Genomic DNA, 14,375 nt, shown 5'->3' with positions numbered 1-14,375 from the left:
AATGTCAATCCTTTTTTCTCTTAACTTCTTAACCATGATGAATTGATCGAGTAAAATATGACAGATTCTCATATCTGATGAGTTAGAAGTTCAAGTCATCACTCGTCATCTCAATGTGAGGTACATTTATGTCTTACTATTAATTAGTACTTTTTTATTTTAGTTTTTCTTACCTTAAACTGGGATATTATCTCATAACTAAATTTAAAATTTGACTCATATTCCAAGCTTTTTTCTCTCTTCAATATCATTTTCACTTATTTTTATTTTCAATATCTTTTTCTTTTCTCTATTTCTTTCCCTGATGTAAGTGGGAGAACATAGACTTATTCGCTAAATTTGGTAAAAAAGAAAAAAAAATCGAGTTTCCTTTCGCATGATTTAAAACCATGTTCTTTCTTGGGGTAAGGATTCTCTCAAGTGGGGAAAAACTTGAGGAAATAATGTGTGTAGATCTCAACCATTCATTTCTTTTAAAACATATCAAAGGTTGAAACTAAGAGAAGATTAAATAGTATTTTTTATGTGTGATGTACCCGATCATTTTTTTTGTGAGTTTATGTACCCATTACCCAGTCTCATACTATAAGATTAACAAAGTCAAACTCATTTCATTTCCGTGTAGTATGTAAATAGTGTTAAGGTTTCCAAAAATTTACTCTTTTCTTTTCTGGACACTTTTATTTTTTTCTGGAACCAACAAATATTATTGGCCATTTTAAATTTCATGTATTTTGAGTTTCTGACTACCATTTTTAGAATTTTTTTTCTGGAACCCATAAATGTTTTCTAACATTATCTCAATTCCTCTTCTAGTCACACTACTTCTTCATCTTATCATCTGAACGGAATTTTGCTTGATAAGGTTACCAATAAGATGAGTTAAAATTGAGAACGAACTATGTATCCCTGAATATTGCGTGAAGATCATCTTAGTGTTGTATGTGTAGCATGAATAGTGGGAATTAATGGTGTATTAAGTGATGGGAGGAAAAGAATACCAATAATGGAGAACGAGAGGAATTGGAGCTAAATAAGTTTTTTTCTTTTTTTGGTAAATCAAATCAGTTTTTTCTAATCAAACACATTTTTCATTATTTACATTTTCATAAAATGGAAAATATGTATTTCAACTAAACACGTTTTTTGAATGGGAAAAAATTCAAAATGAAAATAATTTTCAGAAAATGACAATAGAAAATGAAAACTGAAAATATTTTCTCAATCCAAACAGCGCCTTATCTAATCCACACAAGAAAAGAATTGGGTACATCACACATAAAACACACTATTTAATCTTCTTTTAGTTTCATCCTTAGATATGTTTTAAAAGAAATGAAGTGTTGAGATCTACACACATTATTTCCTCAAGTTTTTTCCCACTTGAGAAGATCCCGCCCTCTTTCTTGCTATTGCTGGTTGGCCACCTTTTTCTTTTCCCTGGCAGTGTATTCCTATTTAGCAATTCTATATTATCTCTTATAAATTCTTCCATAATTCTCCCAAATATTCCACAAATCCTCCAGTTGTCTTGGAACTATAAAAAGTGATCTAACTTATCTTAAGAAATTAGGTGAATCAACAATTTGACTATTTATAAGAAATAAAAATTGGTACTATAATTTCCAATGCATTTATTTTAATCATACTAATCCACTTGTTGAGATAAGTTTGAATAACATCATGCATATGTAAAGGATTACTGCAGGAAAAACAACTGGGACTGAGAAATGCAATTCATCATTCCCATTTCTCATTCATTTCATTTATGAGCACAAGTACAATACTGGCACAGCACATGCATGCATGAGTAATTGATTAGGAGATTGGTAAACAGTCCACCACTTGGGTCAAAATCACACGGCATAGTGATTGGTGAGCTACAAAATTAACAAATGATATTTATACAGATACGTATCTGCTTCTGCTTTCAGTTTCTTATTTTTATTTTTACTCTCCTTTTCACATTTTCGTTTCAGAAAGGAGAAAGACTCCACCCTATATACTATAAATTAATGTTCACTAGAAAAAGAATTAATCAAAATTTCTAAAATATTGTTGAAAAGATTTTACAACTGATGGTGTTATTTTAATAAGAACAAAAAAGCCAAGAGATCATGATATATATATTTCACTTAATTAAGATGATTTATTTCTTGATATATGTCTTGATCCTACCATTCCTACGTACAGATCAATGACAGTTTCAACATGTAGTTGATTGTTGAACGTACAATTTTGTCTAAATTAAATCTGATGGTACAGGGCTCTAAGCTAGCTGTAGAAGAGTAATTAAACATCAACTTATCAAGTCCCACTATCATGCATGTTTTATTAATTTACTTTAATTAATTATAATTTGAGTCCCACAATTAATCCTGTTTAATTTCTTGGGGAGTTGGGGGTTGAGGAATCAATTTGTATATATCATTGACTCTTTAGATACAATCCACCTTTCAAATGGTACAAAATCCACGAGGTTTCACACTCATTTTTAAGAGGAGTATAGTAAGTAGTAAGAGTGTGTCAAGAGAAGCCAAAAGGCATTTGGACCTACTTTCTGAGACTAGTTATACTCACCTTCAAAGTGGTTGCACGATATTGGATGTAGCTTAATTACCCCTGTCAATGTTGAAACGTTGATATATTGTGTGACATGCACTCTCAGTGTGGGAATGTTGTCATGTTGCGATAGTTTTCCTTTTGTTTATTTTTTATAAGCACAACAATTTTTATTAAATGGAAGAAAATAACCTTCATCACAAGACGTTCAAAGAATAATGTTACAGATGTTCAGATACAAATGAAAATTGCTTCAACCTGTACTAACGACAAACCTGTAAAAAGATTGATGCAGCCAGAACATAAAGTCAGGAATCTAAGGGAATAAGATGTGAAGTGTTTGTAAGATTGGCAAGCAGTGATGTGTCCATAATATATATGCATACTTTTTATATTTATTTTACATTTAATTTCACTATATATATATGTTCATGCACTTTTATCTAATTTTTATATATTTTTTGAATGGGAAAGAAAATAAACGACTATTGAGTAAAAGCTAAAACATCCATAGACTGATTTCAAAAGAAGAAAAACATCCATAGACAAAAAAAATACACTAAATAGTTGAATTCAATATGTAACATTTTTTAGATTAAAAAAAAAAGTAACATTTTTAATTAAATATTAGTTGAATTCCCTAACCATGTAACCATATAATAAAGACATACTAAAAAGTCCTTTAGAAGTAAACTACTAATTGTGGATAAACTTCAAGAGCACGTAAACCTAGTTGCTTTTTTTTTTGAACTTACGTAAACCTAGTTGTTAAAATTATGAGATTGCTCTCTTCTCGCATTATCTATCTATAATCTATAATCTATAATCTATAATATATATAAAAGCAGAGTTTTTGCAGCCTTGAGGGCAAAAAAAAATCGTTCAACAATTTATTCCAAAAACTATGAAAGCTGGGCATGGATATTTTTGTAAAAAATCATTTTATTTCACTCAAATTGGATTTCAGCCGTTGATTCACAATTGTCTCAATTTCACTCTTTCACTTATTCAATCTGAAAGGATTTTCAGTTTCAAAAAAATAGAAACGCTCTTCCCCTTTCACCTTCCCTTTCTGACGTTATAATTTCGTTCCTTTTCTCCTTCTCTGAGCCGTTTCTCTAGGGTTTCAAAATCATTTAAAGCCTTCCTCAGAGAATTTCATGTATCTGGCCATGTCTGCTTCAGTCAAGGATTCATATTCTTCCTCAGAGAATTTCATGTATCTGACCATCTCTGCTTCAGTCAAGGATCCGCTGCAATAAGGATTGACATGAGAATTCAGGGCTTCCGCAATCTCCATGTCCGCTTGGCAGCCAGGATTCGCACAAGAAATAGAGGCTTTAAATTGCATCACGTTCTTCTTCCCTTCATTTTCTCTCTAGGGTTTCGAAATTGACAGATTTGGGAGAGAGGCTTTCTGCAATTTTTCAGGTTTGTTTCTCTTTCTCGCACCTGGGATTCGTTCTTCCTCCATACATCCATTCGTTCCCTTCGTTTTTTTTTTTTGTAATTTTCGGATCGTGATGAAGATTTTTGGCAAAACAAGTTTGATTTGAATTGTTGTCTGTGATTTGCGTCCTGCAGATTTGGTGCGCCTTTGCTGGGATTATGGGGATCCAGTGTGTGCATTGATGTCATTGTTCTTAATTGATCTTGATTGTGATTCGCTAGCTTTGCAGAAATCAAAGGAATGGTATTGGAATTTCTCTCCCTCTCTCTTTATTATCCCTGAAAGGGCCAGACTTTTTTGTATATTTGGTCTTAAATTTCTCTTCCTATAGAAAAAGCAGCTTGCTCCCAAATACATAATTGGTTTCTTGGTTTTCCTTTGCTGTTTTTGTTGAAGCATGAGGCAAATTGTCTCTGGAATTTTAGATTCATGAATGGCTATATGATATGGGTAATTTGCTGTTTTTGGTTTCCCTTTCACGCTTTAGGTATGAATACTCTCTCTGTGTTTGGTACTTTTTCATCAATTGCTCTATAGTCTACCTCAAAGAATTTCCATAAACAAATACATAGCTTTGGATGTTTGTCCTAATTTGTTACTAATGTCCCAAATACATAATTGGTTTCTAATGTATGCCTAATTTTAAAAACTGAGTAGATCTTACTTTTAGTCTAATTGTTTTTTTTTTGTGCTGTTTAATCTTCGCAGCACCTTTCTCTGAACCCAAATCAGATCCCTCGCTTCGAAACTAGCAAATGGGTTGTCATGGAATCTAAGAGCTTGCAACACCACGTTTGCCAATGTTTCTTCATTGTTAGAACTTTTGAATGGTGTTCTACCATATAAAAGTTCATAGAAAAAAGCACCAAATGTCCACAAATCAACTACGGCTCCATATCCCTCTTTTTTTATGATCTCAGGCACCAAATATTCATGTGTACCAACAAATGAGTTTGATCTTGCATCCATGGGCTCGGCCACAAGCTGTGGCAGTGTTTGTTATGGGCAGCAGCATATAAAAAATTCAGGTATAAAAAATTGGACTCTCTATATCTAAAAATATGGATATATATGAGTTTTGTTTAAGGATTTGGTCATTTTGGTTCTCTCATATTGCTTCAGTAGTAATGGACAAGAATTGATCCCATTCTTTGTTTCTTATCTCTAGATTGAAGATGATCAAGAAGCGGTGGTGGTGTGGAAGCAATCCCCATATCCTATTTTACCCTCCAAATCCTCTAATGTGCCTCTCCCAATGGAATGAATATATACTCTCCCTCAAACAAACTCACTGTTAGTTAGCTCTGTCCAATTTTTGAAAAAGAACATTTCCATCAAGCTTCATGGCTACAAGTGTTGATAAAGTAGCTCATCTGAATGCCTCTATTGAAAAAGGTATTTATTCTTCTCTTCAATTGTGAACAACAAAAATAACTCTTTTCTGCATTTTGTAACATAAATTGGTAGATATTATGATTTTTTAGGAGATTATTGTGTATTTAGTGATTTTGACATTGACAATGTGATCCATGCTAACCGATCTCTGATGCAAAGATGACTATTTCCATTGGAATTGGCATGAATGATTGATATGTTTAAATTTGTCATTTCGTTCATGCTTTCATTTTAATTTTCCTTTTACAGTATGTGCTTTCTTTCATTAGCATTATTATTGATATGAAATTAGGCTTTCCCTTAGGGTTAAAATTATGTTGTGGGTACTTCTAACTACTCCTTTTTTTTGGTTTTGTTCAGGCTGTCACCATTGTTGATTGTTTTGGTGTGTGTTTGGCCTCCATTTTTTATGTTTAGTTAGATTTGAGTTGACATCTTGAAGTTGTTTGAGTGACCTGACAAAACCATTCAGGATAAAACTTTTTGACATAGAAAGTGGTTCGCCACTATCACCTCTCCCATTTTCAACAGAGTGGCTGCCTGGGTATCAAGAGTCAATAAATCTTTCTTAGCACGATAGGAATTTGTGGTTCAGTGTCTGTATTATCACTAGCATTATGTAAACTTTTCATAAAACCATACTATCATAAAGATAATAACATGATTCTCGTCTCTTTTATTTTTATCCCAATATGTTTTTCCCATACATGTTTTCCTTAACTTTCTAAGGCTCGCAGTTTAGCTTTCTAAAATTTCTTCCACTAAATTGTGAATTTAAAAAGCTCATATTAATTAAATGTAATTAAAAACTGCGAACGGTTGAAATTTGAATTAAGAATGAAACGGTAAAATTAAAATTGACAGCCAATTACTAAATATCAATTTGTCTATTCAACTTTTGTTTGGGTAACTGAAATAATGATTAAGATTCTAAAAGTTTTTATGTGAATGTAATTAAATAATGATTTAGATTCTAAAAGATTCTATTATTAAAAAGAAGAGATTCAAAAACATAAGTGCAACAAACGCGTTGCCTATTTTTAAAATTTCAAAATTGAATTTGAAGCATTTAATTAACGGCGTTATTTTCAACTGATTAAAGATTTAAAGGAAGGCCTATTTAATTGCGTTAAATCCTGATATTCTAGATGGAAATATTTTAATTGGTTTCTATTTTAATACCCAGATACCATATCTCATAAGCAAATTCTCAGCCTTTATCTTCATCACGTGCTCGAATTTTTTTATAAAATAATTCAACATTTCAACCTTTCCATCTCCATGTTCAAAAAAAAAAACCTTTCCATCTCCAATACAGGTGGACATAAAAGAAAGAGAAAAATGAGTAACGTATATCCCACAGCTTCACATAATGATTAAGATTCTTCTAAAATATTTTATATGAATATGCAATTAAATAATGATTTAAATTCTTAAGATTCTATTACTAATGATTCTAAATGAAAACATGAAATGTAAAAAAGTTAAAAACATAATGATTCTATTAATAATGATTTTAATGTGTAAATGATTTAAATAAATTAAAAATAGAGAAAAATGATGATGCACCGACGGTGTAAAGTTTTTTTACATCGTCAACCAATCAGATTTTAAGGATGTGAGAAAATCTATTTTTTTATTTAATTTCATTAATTGACGTGATGGAATTCCAAGGAAATTTTAGTGAAACTTACAATTGAATAGTAAAGTATATAAATTAATAAATTACTATATTTTACTATGTTTTTATATATTCTATAAGTACTAACTTGCCGCTACCTCTCTTATAGAGTAGTAACTTTTTAACTTCTCTATTTCTGCTACTCATGTGTCTCTTTGTTTTGTTTTAACTAAATGCTATGTAATACTATTAAATCTATTTAAAAAATTGAAACTCATGCCAATTAATACGTAGGGTTGTGCACAAGTACTATTAATGTGCAAATGATTTTGCAAAATACCAAGGGGATTTTAGTGAATGTTTTTGCCTCAGATTATACTCTCCATGTTGATCCAAGCAACATGGTGAATCTAAACAAGCACAAGGATTTGGAAAGAATAAGGTGCATTTACTATTAATTCCTTTTTGTTTGGATTAGAATTGTTTATTCTGACCTCCTTATTTATTTTTTATTACCCACTTCGTTCCAAAATATATGTTGTTTTAGGTTGCACATTGTTTAAGAACTCATCATTTGATAAATATTTTGATTAAAATACTCTTATTTAAAGTTGTATTATATATTAAGGAGAGATAAATGTTATTATTGATTAAGTGGATCGTGAGAGTTATGATAGGTGAAAATTTAAGTGGTAATTAAGAGATATAATATTAAATGAGGGTATATAAGGAAGAAAGAGAGAAAAATGCATTGGTTTTGCAAAAGAACTTATATTTTAGAATATAGTACAAATTTTAAAACAACTTACATTTTAGAACGGAGAGATTATAATTATGTTATAAATGAACACTCACAAATAGCTGCAAATGTAATTACTTAAATGGATTATATTTTGTTGCTTACTCAAACGCATTACATTATATTTTCCGATGAAGAAAAAAAAAAGCATTACATCTTGGAAATTTAGATGTTAATAGTTATTAAAATTTAATTATGTGATAAATTAGTATTTATTAGTTTATTTCAAATTAATTTAATTTTTTCTTTTGGTTCCTTTCTTTGAAGTTAGTATCCACACTCTTGAGCTATATATATATATATATATAGATACAATAGTATGTGCATAGACATCAAAGTAAGGGCTAATATTCTGTCATGGCTAACTCCATAGGTTTATATTCTGTCATGTCTAACTTCGTTCCTCCCTTTGCGTTTGCAGTTTTGCATGATGTGTCACAGGTCATGGTCAATTGCGCTTCTTTATTATTTTACACACTTTTATTTGTTTTCATCTTAATAGTTTTATTTCGGATTTTATTTTTTTGATGCAGCACTAAGGTAAGATTGATGAATATGTAGTGGAGTATTTACAACTCCCGGATGATGGAGATTTGATCTTTATTGACCCATTAGGTGTGACAAAAAAGGTGTCCTTTACCGTGGTGGGCAACAAAGCTTACCTAATTTTGGGATGGTGTGTGCTTCGCCAATTTTACAATCTACCAATAAACACTTCAAAATTTAATTTTTCTTATATCTAAAATTAATTTCAGTTTTATTAATTCATATATTTGTTTTTATAAACCTAATAAAGATAAAATTACTTTATTGAATTTTAACTCAATAAAAAAAAATAATACCCTTGCGTTGCACGGGTAACAAAAGAAAAATTTCCTCTATAAAAAACTAAATTAAATAGTGCAACATTAAATACAAAACCCACGAATAAATAAAATAGTTGTGCTTTTACAAAATAAAAGAAAGACATTCTTCACGGAAAAAGTTTACAAATTTGTGTTTTCTAATATATTGAAAATTATTGATGTCCTTTAAATTCATAAATTATCTTTTAATGAACATAGCACGAATTTGAAAAATTTCACACATTAAACAAAAATGAATGTCCCCCGTGCATCGCATGGGTCAAAAGTACTAGTAATTAATATGAATAAAGATGGGTGTAGACTCAATAAGCATAAACCACCGGAAAGAGTATGACAATAAAAAAAATTCAATAGAGAAAAATAAAAAGAAGGGGAGATAAATTGGATATATGATATAATGTGATGGGAATAAAGAAACATAAGGAAAAAAATGTCCTGAGGTATTACATGTGTAAGAAACTATGGTTGCTCTCACAATAAATATTTTTGGTTCAAATTTGTGTCTCCACTTTCACCATGATTCACAATGTCAATTGAAACACTCACTCAATCATTTGAGAGAGTTTACACTTGAGTAAATCCTTATTCGAAAAATGTTGGCTATTGATTATGAGCGTGTGTGGGCATGTAGGCACCGTCCAACCCAGTTGACCATAAATCAAGCAAGTCACCGCGTTTTTGTACGTATCTGTGGCTGGAAAGCGTGTCCAAGTATAAAAGCGATTTTCGTATTTTGCTTGGTCCAACAAACCCATAACTATTCTCACTCTGAATCATAAATGCTTAACTTCCCACCAAACATCCTCCTCCAATTTGACCATCCTCCCAATTACATGCCATGTTGCACTATGTCAACCAACCAACCACACTTCCCATTCTGTGTAAGCTTTAAATAAATTGCCAATTTCGGACGTAACATTACATTATATTATCCGGTACATGCTTCCATTCGAGTTCTAATATGTTTACGCTTTTTATTTCTTACAATTCATTTCTACCAAGTTTTTTTTTAATCTTTCTTTATAATGTATATACTTCCACTTATTCCTCAAGATGTGGTTTCTGCTCACTTTTCTGAGTATACCTTGTTAAGGGCATGGATGAAGCAGTCAGTGGTTGAACAAAGTCCAATGGTATTATACCAATGCGTTAAACCCTTTTCAGAGTCACATTATATATTATATCACTTTTATATATATATATATATATATAGGTGTTGAGTGGAAATGTGTGAATATAAACTCAATTGCTTCCGTTGCGACTGGAGGCTGGTCCTTATGTGTTAGACGAGAAATTAATCAACCTTAAAATAGAAATGTTAGACGAGAAAATGTCTCACACGAAACAACCTACCATATCTCTCACACTCACGTGAGAGTGTGTGGAGCACATCTTGGCTATTGAATCTAGTTATAAATTATTAAGAGATTAAAAGATGAGCACATGTAACATTTGTGAATAGAATAATGAATATGATAGAAATGTAATTAATTGTATAAGAGATTAGGAATGTAATAAAAAAATTAGAGTAATGTTTTTCTATGAAAATTAGACCATTTGTTATATTTTAGGATTTTTTTTTTCCTAGAAAGTGATTTATAATTAGAAATTAAGGGCTATTTATCTATTATTTCAAATATACCCTCACATCTTGATAGTACGTAGTAAATCTCAAGTGGTGTAATAAAATGTTCACTATTGAGTAATAATTCAATGTACTTAAAGAACAAAATAGAAAAAGTGCATAACAATCTCAACAAAATTGTAATAAACTTTTTAATCTACGGAGATAGATAAAGAGTATCAATAAGGTGTTGGTCTAGTAGTAAATAAGTTAGATCATGTAAGGACGATCGCATAAATTTGAATCTCAAAAAAGATATTTGTTAGAAGAGACATGCAACAGTTTCCTAAACGGAAGATGACATCTATAAAAGGAAAAAATAAGATAAAAATGAATGGAGTTTGAATATTGATTTCAAATAAATTCTTTTAAATCATCTCTTATATACATTATTCTTCAAATTTTGTTTGGGTACATTATCTTCTATTGAATGGATAAAATATTAATTTTTTATATAATATACTTATATAATATATAAGGAGGATCTATAAGAAATACATATTTGTAGAATGATGGTTTTTTCAAAGCAAAATATTTATATTGATGAGGTAAATTTCAGAGATATATAACCCATCTTAAAAGAGAACAAAATCAGCAAAAATTAGTGATAACTGATAACCCAACCCAAGAAGAGCAACAACAAACCTAGAAAAGCCCCAAAGAGGAAACAAAAGTCCCCAAAACTAAGAGACAAAATTCCCATAGCACCAAGAAAAAACCAAAAGCCCTCAAAGACACCCCATAACAAAACAAAACCCAGAACTCAACAAACCCAACCAACACTTTTTTCCGACCTGCGAGCAAGGATCTAATCCACCATTTGATTCAGAGTTGTCTCATATGAACAATCATAGATCATAACCTTTTGAATACCCATCAAAATGGCACTCTTTGTCCTAGTCATGACACCAAAATGCTCGGAAACTCAGTCAGTATGTGTCATCAGTTGATTCCCTAGATAGCAACAAATCACTAGTAACCCCAGCACGATCCTTCTCCTTCCTCGCTCATCTCAATCCTAGGTCTCCCGTAGGCCTCAAATTAATATTCCCACCTTCATTTCAGGAAATAGCTCCACATAGCCACACATTAAGCTTCTTTGGACGATCAACACCCCCTTTTTGGAACCCCTTGATTATCCAATCCCGTAGGTAGAAACGCCACCTCAGGAACATCAACTTGATATTTGTAGGATAATTTTAACAATATACTTAACTTTTTGAAATAAAAAAAACCTATTATATTGTGCGAAGAAATAATTTCTTTGACTAATTTGGTGCATGTCAGATCAGAATTCTTTCATGTGAAATTTTTCAAATTTAAGTTTTGTGTCTTCATATGTGTTAAGTAAATGTGAATATTTTAAAATTTATAAAGAGATATAAATATGATGTTCCACTTAATATTATCACGTGATATATATGATCTACACCCTCCAGTCACTATTATAAGCAAAAAACAACATTTTAGATTCATTGACTAGATACATCATTTATTGAATAAATTTAAAAACTTGTTTTTTTCCTTATAATCGGAGGGTGTAATATTTATGTTCTTATCATATGCAAAACCTAGTTATAAGGAAGTTTAAATCATCATATTAATTAAGGATGATAAAGACGTAAGGAGAAATGGAAACCGCAATTATAACTTGCGTGGATACTTCCTTGGCTGAGAAACTAGAAGGTGTTGACAAAAAAATTAAAACTAGAAGGTCCATATCAGTCTTTTTACGAACCCCATTTCTATACCATTTAATGTTTGAAGGTCCATATCAGTCTTTTTACTGCATGCAAGTTGCAACTATGATCATTGGTATGACACACACATTGAGAATTGAAAACAGCTTGGGGCAAATTTCCTGTCATTGGAGGGGGCATGAGTAATAAAATGCAATTGATACTTGCTAAGAAGGGTGTTAGTATCGGACTCCATTGTAACTTGTTTTAGAACCTCTGGTGGTGCTTCTAGTAATATATGTTTTCTCTTGGCTATCCAAAAAAAAACCTTAATCGCGACATGGTAATTTCAATTCTCATCTGTAAACAGCTTGGGCAACCTTAATCAGGGTTAAGTGTGGGTTTTTTTTTTAATTAAGCATAGTAAGGTGGAATTAATGTATATTTTAAATAAAAATAATGTTGAATACTTATGTGGCAAACCTGGAGGTAAGTAAGTGTATTTTATCCCAAAAATAAATTCTATTTATTTGTTAACTTAGAATTCCAAGAGAACATTAATTGATGTTTTTTTTAATAACGCACTTATAAGAAGAATAAATGATACTCCATCCGTTCCTATTTAACTGTCCACTTTGAAGAAATTTTTTTATTTCTATTTAACTGTCATCTTAGCATTTCAAGAGAGCATTAAATGATGTTTTTACAACAAATGCCCTTGTCAGTACAATAAATGAGGAGAGATAACACATACTTTAAAGGATAAAATAGAAAAATAATTCTCACTTTTTCTAAAAATCAACAAGATTAATCACACCCTTAATATGTGTGTCTCAACTCAAAGTGGACAGTTAAATAGGAACAGAGGAAGTAAGAGATAAAATACAATTCATAGCAAAATAGGAAAAGAAATAATACTTTTATGAAAATCAACAAAATTAATTACATTTTTTAATATGTGTATTTCTTCTCTTCATGGACAGTTAATATATGGGATTATCAAAAAAAAGTTAATATATAAGGAACGTGGGGAGTAATTAAGGAAACAAGAAATGAAAAATAGGAAATTGAAAATATCAAGTGGAACATTATGTTATTTTTTTCTTCATAAATATTCAAAGAATCCACATATTAAATAAGTATCAAGAGAAAGATAGATGCCTATAATAAAAAAAAGAAAGAAAGACACAGTATTTTAACTTGAAAAAATTTGCGAGTTTACACTTGAGAAATTCCAAATCCTGAAGAAAAAAAAATTAATAGGTTAGGATGTGCTAGAAAAAGAAGACAGGGATAAAAAGAGAAAATGAGTTAAATAAGATGAAAGATGAAGTAAAGTGTAAATAAATCAAAACTCATTTAATTAAGGCATTTTTATACTTTACTTGGAGGGGCGTATGAATATATGAAGTATCATCAACATTTTTGGGTTTAATGTATTCTTGGTCATGTAAGGTCGTTTGATTATAGTATGTCGTCGTAGAAAATTTGCATTGATGCGGTATCTCTAATTAGAGAAATATTTGATTTTCCTCCAAAAATCAAACTTCTGTTCTTCACCAAAAGGGGAACAAGCATTGATCGATTCCAAGCATTAATTGTAGTTCGCCGTTTCAAGTGGTATGTGAGTTGGGTTTAGAACGCTATGAGATAGTTCGGTTCCTATCGAATCTTGCAGCACCTCAACCACGTTTGGAGGAAAGCCAAATAGGACCAATTGAGGAAGCAAATCAAATTCCAACAACTTCCGAAAAGATACTTCTGATAGTTGGAAGCTAGAAGCCCAAAAGCAACAACGATTCCGTAGTAGCTAGCGGCAAGCGAATTGGGAGCAACCTAAACTCGCCACATGGATGATTGACTGGTCAAAACTAATGACACGTAAGCATAAGAACTTAATTTGATTTAAAAAAATTCTCGAGGATAACATTTAAAAGACTTTTTTTTAGGGACACAATTTTGATTCCTCTTATATAGTTGGAGACCTCAAACATATTAAGCCTTTGGGTTTGACTCAAAGTAGTAAGGTCAATTTAGAAATCAACACTCCTACGTCTATAACATACTATATAAACCCGGATTAAGATTCTCTCATGTGAAATTTTGTACTTCTTACTCATAATTTGTTTGAATTCGCATGCATTTTAACATAAGAGATTGTTTTGGAAATAGTATGTTAGTTGGAAATGGTTTGTTATATATCAGCGCTCAAAACATGAATCAAAAGGCTCCAAAAGTGGAAGATGAAAAAGGGCTGGAAATTGAATTTTAATTTTGATCAATTCCATAAGTTCATCATTCAATACAACGCCCTGGTGAGTAATGTGAAGTTTATAATTATAAAGGGCCTTGTCTTAATGTATAATAGCTTGCAATCTA

At 31.0% G+C, this 14,375-nt stretch overlaps 1 long non-coding RNA gene across 4 annotated transcripts; it reads left to right on the top strand.

The window, feature by feature from the left end:
• Positions 1-3,576: 3,576 nt before the first annotated feature.
• Positions 3,577-6,098, top strand: LOC130720269 (uncharacterized). Of its 4 annotated transcripts, XR_009013025.1 has the most exons (6): positions 3,581-3,993; positions 4,147-4,255; positions 4,409-4,499; positions 4,721-5,040; positions 5,181-5,407; positions 5,768-6,098. It is a non-coding gene; the product is annotated as an uncharacterized LOC130720269 (long non-coding RNA). The 4 variants fall into 4 exon arrangements; XR_009013027.1 differs by having other exon boundaries at positions 3,579-3,993; positions 4,147-4,499; XR_009013026.1 differs by lacking the exon at positions 4,409-4,499 and having other exon boundaries at positions 3,584-3,993.
• The last annotated feature ends 8,277 nt before the right edge of the window (positions 6,099-14,375 follow it).

This window comes from Lotus japonicus, chromosome 5 (assembly GCF_012489685.1).
Source record: "Lotus japonicus ecotype B-129 chromosome 5, LjGifu_v1.2".
In the NCBI taxonomy this organism is placed as follows: domain Eukaryota; kingdom Viridiplantae; phylum Streptophyta; class Magnoliopsida; order Fabales; family Fabaceae; genus Lotus; species Lotus japonicus.
This window is presented reverse-complemented; position numbering and strand designations above follow the sequence as displayed.